Below are 9,128 nucleotides of genomic sequence, written 5' to 3'. Positions count from 1 at the left end.
ACATGATTAGATGTATTGTCTGGTACCAAGAATCGCCATAGAGAATCAGTAGCTAGCATCCTACCTATATTCGGGGTCAAAATCAAAAAGAGTTTGCCTTTGATTTGGAAACAAAACCTGTCCCTGTGATTTTCAATGGTCAAATAATTGCCTTTCACGCCCAAATTTTGATTTATGACTTTTCGTATGGCCTCGAGAATATCATATTGCGTTGTGTACATTCTCTCAGGAATATATACAATTTTGCGTAACTTGTCTAGCGCATCATCATAGGAAACGATCGAGAATGCACCATTGTATATACCCAGATCGCGCTCTGGCGATTTCTTGAAGCAGTTATCGTTACAGCTACATAGAGACACAAACAAGACAAATAGTATGAAGCGCAACATAGCTGGTTTTTATTTCATTCATCTAACAAAACACATGAAATAGCTATATAACAAAAAATTTGCACACAACAGACTACAACAAAAAATCTGCAGGAATGTACAAAACGAGGCCGTTTGTCAGCAATTCCTTCGACACACAAAATGCGACAAAGTTCGGTGGGATGTGAATGTTGGGAATGCATGTTCTAACCGCTTGAGAGAGCATATCTTCGTGTTCTTCGTTTTGACACTGATTGATGAAGTAAACTTTACATGGGTCTTCTTCAGGTAACATTTCGCTAACGGGCATTGGGGCTTCTTTTACCTCTTGTTTTGGGATAAACGTTTCCGCAATTTCTTCTTTCACGATTGACAAATCGACCGGCATACTGATTATCTCATTTTGCTCCGAACATGCCTTCACATCAGAACAAGGCATTTCATTTGTTTTGCAAATTTTGCAAAGCATCTTTTTGGGGAGACTCGACTGATCCTTTGGATCTTCAACAAATTTGCGTTTGCGATTAGGAATAGCATTGACTAGTCTACCTTTTCCCCCATCGATCAGCTCCGTTTCAATGTGAAGACTGTTGATGTGCTTGCGGTACAAAGGATGCATCACAAACAAAACCTCTAACGCCTGACACAAATTTGTATTTGGATATCCATATTTTGGTTGTAGTGAGTATACGTTAGCATTCATCTCTCTCGTTTCGATGCCAGTTTGCAACGCTTCGTATATTTCACCACAGCTTCTCACAATTTTCAGACCTATTGTGAGCTCTTTCTGTGTACTGACAAGCTGAAAGTTTTTACTCGGTAGCACTCCTTTTTTCACCAATATTTCCACGATATCATTTTCCGAACAATCGAGTAATGTCATGACTGCTCGAAAGTAGGTGTTCAGCTTCAATCGTATCTGAGTCCTTTCCAAAGATAGGCAAGTGGATTTCACCGAATAGACTTTGCTAAACTCCTCGATTCCGTGCAACTCCAACACTGGTATTATGCATATCGGCAGTCTGTAGTTTAACGTGGGATTCGACTGCATGTATCTACCCTTCTTTATGCGCTCGTTTAGAGTTGCGAAATGTTCTGGTACTAATGTTTTCAATATTTTGAAGTAGCACATATCAATCTTTTCATCGGCAACAGAAAACATCAAGTCAACATATCGTTCAAACGCAGCTAGTGTCGGTTCATCGAGAAACACATGGTCCAGCGTTGGCTTGTAGTTCAAGTAGTCATACGGACTGTTAGTTATCGACGTAAAACGCAGTCCCTCGACATCTGTGAAAGGACATGTAACGCTAAACATGTACTTCTTCTGGTGACCATTCGCATTGAAATTTCTTTTCTCGCGAATGAATTTTTCGCACAATGTTTGGACGAACATGTTGTCGCTTCGGTTGTCAGATTGTAAATGAGACGCATTGAATAAGTTGCATGGCTTTATATACAACCCGTCATGTTACAAAGTTAGTGTTATAAGCTTGAAAAAGTAGGTTTTGAAAACAGATATGGCTCGTTGCATCGAACGGAAAGGCGAAAGCAAATTGCATGCACTCATCAAATCAAACCAACCCGAGTTGTTAGCAACACACATAAATCAAAACTTTGATTTTGATTCATCGTGTTACATTGTTATCAACGAAAAACATGTTTTGCCTGTTGATTTCACACAAACAGATCTAGAACAAGTTGTCATTCATAAATCAAAATCTGAATTCATACAGTTTGTGAAGCTCAGGTTTAGTGATTCTCAAAGCAATGGGTTTGATTTTCTGCTGTGTGAACAAACCGATTACGGAGATATCTACGGCAATGAGGTTCATCAGTGTCACCTTTATTTTTCAAACACATGTACCAAAGATATGGCAGCTACAAGCTATTACTTGACAAACGCGTTGAGTATGATTGGAGTACTTACATTTTCAAAGCATACGCATGACAAACTGGCTTCGTGTCTAATCAAACGTTATGGTCAAACACTCGTACCCAAATGCACCACTGAATTTTGGAACAAACAACTTGACTCATTTCGCACAAAAAATATTCGTGATAAAATAGATAAGGTCTCACAACAAGATGACTCAACAACACTTCGTGATGAAATTGAGCGTTTGGTGCAAACAAAGTACAACTTTGTTTCTTGTCAATACAATACTGCAAACAAAATTCTCAATATTCTGTACACGAACACAAGTGACAACAACTTTGGGTTAGTGGTTCTCAAACAGTCGCTGAATATAAAATGCGCTACATGACTATTGATTCAAATCATTTTTGATTTAAACACCAAAGCGACAACATGTCTGTACCAGCAAATAAATTTCAAGTTCCACAGACTGAGAATTGGGACTTAGAAATAAGCCAGTCCGAGATGAAAAGTAAGTTGTGTTGATAAGATATTGTGTTTTCATAGCAGTTTTTATTGTAAGCATTGTTCATTTAGTTGTTAACTTTTGCTTTTTCTGTTTCAGAAAATACCAGCATCGGGGTGGTAACTCCAAAAACGAAAACCGAAGACTGGGAAGCTGAAATTGCGGTGGCGAAACGTCCTCCATTCTTTCTCAGCGTGGGCAAAATAACACAGCGACGTATAAACCGAATGCACCGATGCTGGACCTGTCACTGCGTGCCTGTCAATTGTCGATGTGCAAAATATTGAATAAACTTGTTGAAACGTTAACATGTGTTTGTTTGTTTGGTAGAAAATGTTATATAGGTAGTAACTTGAAAATTGATTCTATACACCTAAACAATGCTAGCCGTTGAACTCAAAGATTTGGGATTTTTTCGACATATGTTGCGTTTGAATATTGAAAAGTGGAACAAAGCTGTCGAAATGTACATCATGGATCTCTATCCAGATGTGAAGTTTACATTTTCGACGCGAGATCAATGTTGGAAAGCGACAGATACGGAAATTGTGTACTATGTCGATATTGAGGTTATTCTGATCAATCCGAAATATGATTTGTGCTGGACACACCAAGATCCCACAAAACGACTTCAAACCATTAATGGGATTTTGTTGAGCTCAAAAGCCAAGAGAACAAAACTCGTAACGTTTGACCAAGAGTATTTTTGAGACAAAAAATGTATAAAGATGTTGAAATAACCAATTGCATGTGTAATATAATATCATATCATATCATGGATGATACCGACGCTTTTTGCACGAATGAAACAAGTATGTTTATGAACAACTATATCGACAGACTGAAAACGTTTGAGCATTGGTCTCCCCAAATACAACCAAACAAATACCAGCTTGCTTCTTGCGGGTTGTACTACTTGGGACAACACGACCGTTGCAAATGTTTTCGTTGTGGCATTGTGTTGTATCATTGGAAATCTACAGACGATGCGTTCTTGGAACACCATAAACATTCACCGAATTGCCAGTTTTTGCGAATGGTGGGTCCAGGAACAAGACTATTGATAGACACATGAGTAGGTTTTGTATGATCGTGTTGATAATAAATATCATGAACCGTTCAATTCGTTTTGTTCTTATTCTTGTAGTAACATATACTTATTCGTGCAACTACCAAACGCAGAGTTGAAAAACAAGTACTATTGTGTGCACGAATGTTTGATTTCGCTATTGCGTTAGTTATTGATATAACCCAGTGTCGTATGTTTTCTCAAACTATATTATCCAACTCTAATCAAAGCAAATACAAACAACTATGTATATGTAGTTTCAAACGATTTTATTCTGCAACAATCAATATTTCAAACATTCAATCTTTCGCAACAACAACGTACAACAGTTTACATAGTCCACTAGATCAGCCCACATAGTCCACTCGATCAGTCCATCACAGATGCAAAAGCCTCGCTCCTCTGTTTTGGCCATAGCCCTGAATTTCGCCACACCATTCGCAGCGATCGTCAATCCGCGTACATGACACACAGCTGAGGGCCTCGCATCTACGGCAAAAGTTCACCATCGAAAAAAAGTTTTTGCACCTATGACACACAATCACTAACGTAGTGTCATACACAGTTGGCAGCATTTCGCCAATGCTCTTAATCCATTTGTCACAAGCTGCTTTGTTGTTTCCAGCTAACGACTCATTCTCACGATGCTTATTCTGCCTCTCTAACCATGCCTGGAAACCTCCACTTTTCTCCACACCTGACATCCATTGCTCGCAAGCTTTTCTGTCACTCATTATGCGTGTTGTTCGTTCGGTTTCAAAATTCGAAATGATTCAAACACAAGCAATTCGCCCTTTTATAGTATGCCGTTATTCAACTCAACAGCATAAAACTCGAAATGCATGTCCCTTCCCCAAAACATGACCCATTTCACAAAGTCGACAAAAGCCCCAATTGTATGTAAACAAAGTGTTTTATGTTTTCATCGACGAGTATTTTTATCAACAAGCCGAATTTTGCGGAATATGCGGTGTAATTAGTTCTAGAAAAGATAGTTTTAATTCATGCTTGACAAAAAGTTTGTAGTTTACTTTGCTTTTTGGAAAAATACAACGTTCAAAGATATGAGTTTCATCCGAACCTTCCGAAAAATGCTTTTCGGTGCTTTTCGGTTATTGTATGGACCGCAAAAAATGGGTGTTGTTCTCAATCGCACATTCTCGGCCCTTTCCGTCAAACATCGGATAAGTACCTCGAAGGAGATAGTATGAATACACATTTCGGAAGCGGTATTGCGGTCTACCTACGCGGGCCTACGCGAATCAAAATTACATAGTAAAAACAAACATGGCCGGTTTTGCGAGTTGTTTACATTTTGTAAAGATGAAAATGGGGATTTTCTATGCTCTGAAGCCAGAGCAAGTACAAACTCTACAGGAATTATGGACGCCATCGTTGTTATTGTTTTTGTTGTTGTAACATTCTTAGAATGGTATCACGTGGGCGGACTACTTTCAGCCCGAATTTCTCCCGAGTCCGATTATGATAATCTGCGAGGGGTACCGAATGGTGTTGTTCTATGTACAGTATCGATACATGTATGTGAGGCATTTTAAGGCTTTCTTTCTTGGATTGAGAGTTTAAGAAACGATGAATTCTGTCAAAACATGATTACGATTACAAGTAAGTACCACCAAAATATATTTTTTTGCTTCATGATAGACAAAACCGTGTATTGTTGAAATGTCAACACATCCCATATGTAAACAAAGAAAGTTAAAATACATGATAGATCATCTTGTGTAGTTTTTTGTTTCAAAAGTGAAACACTGTAAACAAAATGTGTACTTCAATTCAGATTTTTGTGAAAACTTCTGATTTATACAAAGTCAGTCAGTTTAACACTTGATATGTGTTGTTTTGTTTTTTATCTGCATCAGACCTTTTTGACTGTAGGTTATTTGTACACATCAAACTCTGCCATACTAAGTTGATTTCTACAATGAATTAACACTCAGTATTTACTTGTTACCATGTGCTGCTAACACCGTGATGGAATATTTCATCTCAAATCATAAGTTGAACAATTTCTGACCAGAATTTACATCTCAATATGATACTATATGTGAAAGAAAACTGATCTGTCAGCATACTTCTAAAGAGGCTCACTTTTCATATTTTAGGCATAGAATGCACAATTGTCCATTTCAAAGTCTTCTTCGCAAAAATATGTTTTGTCTAAAACTCAAAAAAAATCTATATACACAACAAAATGCAAATTCTGCTTTTTGCCAACCTGTGAATTTTGTTCACAACAATCTTTCATTCAAGTTGACACAAATATGTGTATCAACAAGCAAACCCCATTGGAAGTCTGACTTGGTTAGAGTACCTATAGTATAGATGTTTAAATATCAAGAAGCAAACCATTCATAACGGGTTATGGTGTACAAAGTTCAAAAAAAGGTATTAACACAAAAAATGTAAAATGTGCATGTTGTTGGTCAGTAAAGAAATTGTATTGCACACAAATATGACATCTTGCAAAAAGTGAAAAACTTTTGCTATTTTGCAGGCATGACAATGTCTGTTTACCAGATTTAATTTGAATGCACATTACAGTGTGTGCGAACTAGCAAGCACAACCACAAGCCAATTTTTGGTTCAAATTCATATCTGTAGAAAAACATATAAAAATTAAAGTATTCATAGCCTACATACACAACAAGTCTGTAGCAAAATGACCTTTACATTCCCTTGTCTACAAAGCATCTTAGTGCAGCTGCACTCTTGTTTCAGTTTCAATATTCATGGAGCTTATTATGACCTTGTAGTACCCTGGCATTTAATGAGATTTGACTTTGAGGGGTATTCTGGACATAGTCTGTGTTTCATTATGTAGAAGAAATAAGTCTGTGTTTATGCCTCCTTTTTGAAAGAGTTCCACATTTAAGTACACAAAGCCTACATGTACATAACAAGTCTGTTGCAAAATGACCTTTACATTCCCTTGTCTACAAAGCATCTAAGTGCATCTGCACTCTTGATTCAGTTTCAATATTCATGGAGCTTATTATGACCTTGTAGTACCCAAGAACCCAACTGAAAGGAATCTGGTTCTGTTGATTAGAGTTTTCATTTCCAATATTTTTTTACGGTTATCATGACCTCGACATTCATCTGTCTTCTGCACTCTTGCTTCAGATTTTTTATCCATATCAATAAAAGAAAGTATAAACATTTTAGTACTCAGCCTGCATAACAGGTTTGATGCAAATGTTGAGAAAAAAGTATTAAAAGCCCATTTCGAAAGCATGCTTTTCTGTCATCACATTCATGTCTGGCCACAAAACTCATTGTGTGTGTTATGTGTGCAGTGTAATCAGTTCATTTAATCAGAGTTGTTCAAGAAAGAACGCCTTCTGTCACAAAAGGAGATCTAGGTTCAAGCCCTAGCTCTGATATGAGTCTGAGAAATCCCAGTGTGTGTGAGTTAGCAAGCACAACCACAAGCCAATTTTTGTTTTCAGATTTCTTTTTATTCCTAGGTTTAGTATGATATATGGAAATTTAAGTACTTGGCCTACATAACAACCTGATGCGATATGACCTTGACATTCAACTGTCTACATGTAATCTAAGTGCATCTGCTGTCTTGTTTCAGTGTCAATATTGGTGAAGGTTATTATGGGTGTGAGCTTGAAAGCACAACCACAAGCCAATTCTTGGTTCAGATTTTTTGTTTATTATTGACTATAGACAAATATATGAAAATTTTAGTATTCAGCCCACATAACAGGTATAATGCAAATGATGAGAAAAAAGTATATAAAAGCAATTTTGGTTCAAGGAAGAACGCCTTCTCTCGCAGAAGGAAATCTAGGTTCAAGCCCTAGTTCTGATATGAGGTTGAGAAATCGCTGAACGCAATTTACAGTGTGTGCCAGTTAGCAAGCACAACCACAAACCATGTTTAGGTTCAGATTTTTTTTGTATTCATGACTATAGACGAATATATGAAAATTTTAGTACTCGGCCTACATAACAGCCTGATGCAAAATGACCTTGACATTCATCTGTTTACATGCAATCTAAGTGAATCTGCACTCTTGTTTCAGTGTCAATGTTTGTTAAGGTTATTATCGGTGTGAGCTAGCTAGTCATTTCTTGGTTCAGAGTCATATCTATAAAAGAAAGTATGAGAATTTAAGTACACAGCCCTCATAACAGATCTGATACAAAATGACCTTGACATTCATCTGTCTACAAAGAATCTAAGTGCATCTGCTGTCTTGTTTTAGTGTCAATATTTGTGAAGGTAACTATGTGTGTAAGCTAGCAAGCACAACCACAAGTCAGTTCTTGGTTCAGATTTTTTGTGTATTAATGATCAGTTCATATACATGTAATCAGAGTTGTTCAATGAAGAACGCCTTCTCTTGCAGAAGGAGATCTAGGTTCAACCCTGAACGCATCTTACAGTGTGTGTGAGCTAGCAAGCACAACCACAATCCAAATCTTGGTTCAGATTTCTTGTATTAATGACTATAGAAGAATATTTGACAATTTTAGTACACATCTAACATAGCAGGTATGAAGCAAATGATAAGAAAAAAGTATATAAAGGCAATTTCGAAAGCATGTTTATTTGTCAGCACGTTCATGTCTGGCCACAAAACTTATTGTTTGTGTTATGTGTGCAGTGATTCAGTCATTCACTTAGCGCATCTAACAGTGTCTGCTTGAGCTAGCAAGCACAACCACAAGTCAGTTTTTTGTTCAGATTTTGTCTCTTCATGTCTATAAGAGAAGATATGATAATTTTGATACACAGCCTACATAACAGCCTAATGCAAAATGACCTTGACATTCATCTGTCTACAAATACATGTAATCTAAGTGCATCTGCTGTCTTGTTTCAGTGTCAATATTTGAAAGGCATCTTACAGTGTGTGTGAGCTAGCAAGCACAACCACAAGTCAGTTTTTGGTTCAGATTGATATCTATAGAAGAATATTTGACAATTTTAGTACACATCCAACATAGCAGGTATGATGCAAATTATGAGAAAAAAAGTATATACAGGTTATTTTGAAAGCATGGTTTTTTGTCAGCACATTTATGTCTGGCCACAAAACTCATTGTGTGTGTTATGTGTGAAGTGATGTTCAGTTCATATTCTCAGAGTGGTTCAAGGAAGAACGCCTTCTCTTGCAGAAGGAGATCTAGGTTCAAGTCCTAGCTCTGATATGAGTCTGAGAAATCCCAGTGTGTGTGAGTTAGCAAGCACAACCACAAGCCAATTTTTGTTTTCAGATTTCTTTTTATTCCTAGGTTTAGTATGATATATGGAAATTTAAGTAC

The 9,128-nt window shown here is 37.1% G+C and overlaps 1 long non-coding RNA gene across 1 annotated transcript; it reads left to right on the top strand.

The window, feature by feature from the left end:
* The first annotated feature begins 2,573 nt into the window (after positions 1–2,573).
* Positions 2,574–3,063, top strand: LOC127847367 (uncharacterized). The gene is made up of 2 exons (XR_008033942.1): positions 2,574–2,761; positions 2,855–3,063. It is a non-coding gene; the product is annotated as an uncharacterized LOC127847367 (long non-coding RNA).
* Positions 3,064–9,128: the final 6,065 nt, after the last annotated feature.

This window comes from Dreissena polymorpha, chromosome 10 (assembly GCF_020536995.1).
Source record: "Dreissena polymorpha isolate Duluth1 chromosome 10, UMN_Dpol_1.0, whole genome shotgun sequence".
In the NCBI taxonomy this organism is placed as follows: domain Eukaryota; kingdom Metazoa; phylum Mollusca; class Bivalvia; order Myida; family Dreissenidae; genus Dreissena; species Dreissena polymorpha.
Note: the sequence above shows the minus strand (reverse complement) of the source record. Positions and strands in the feature narration are given on the sequence as shown.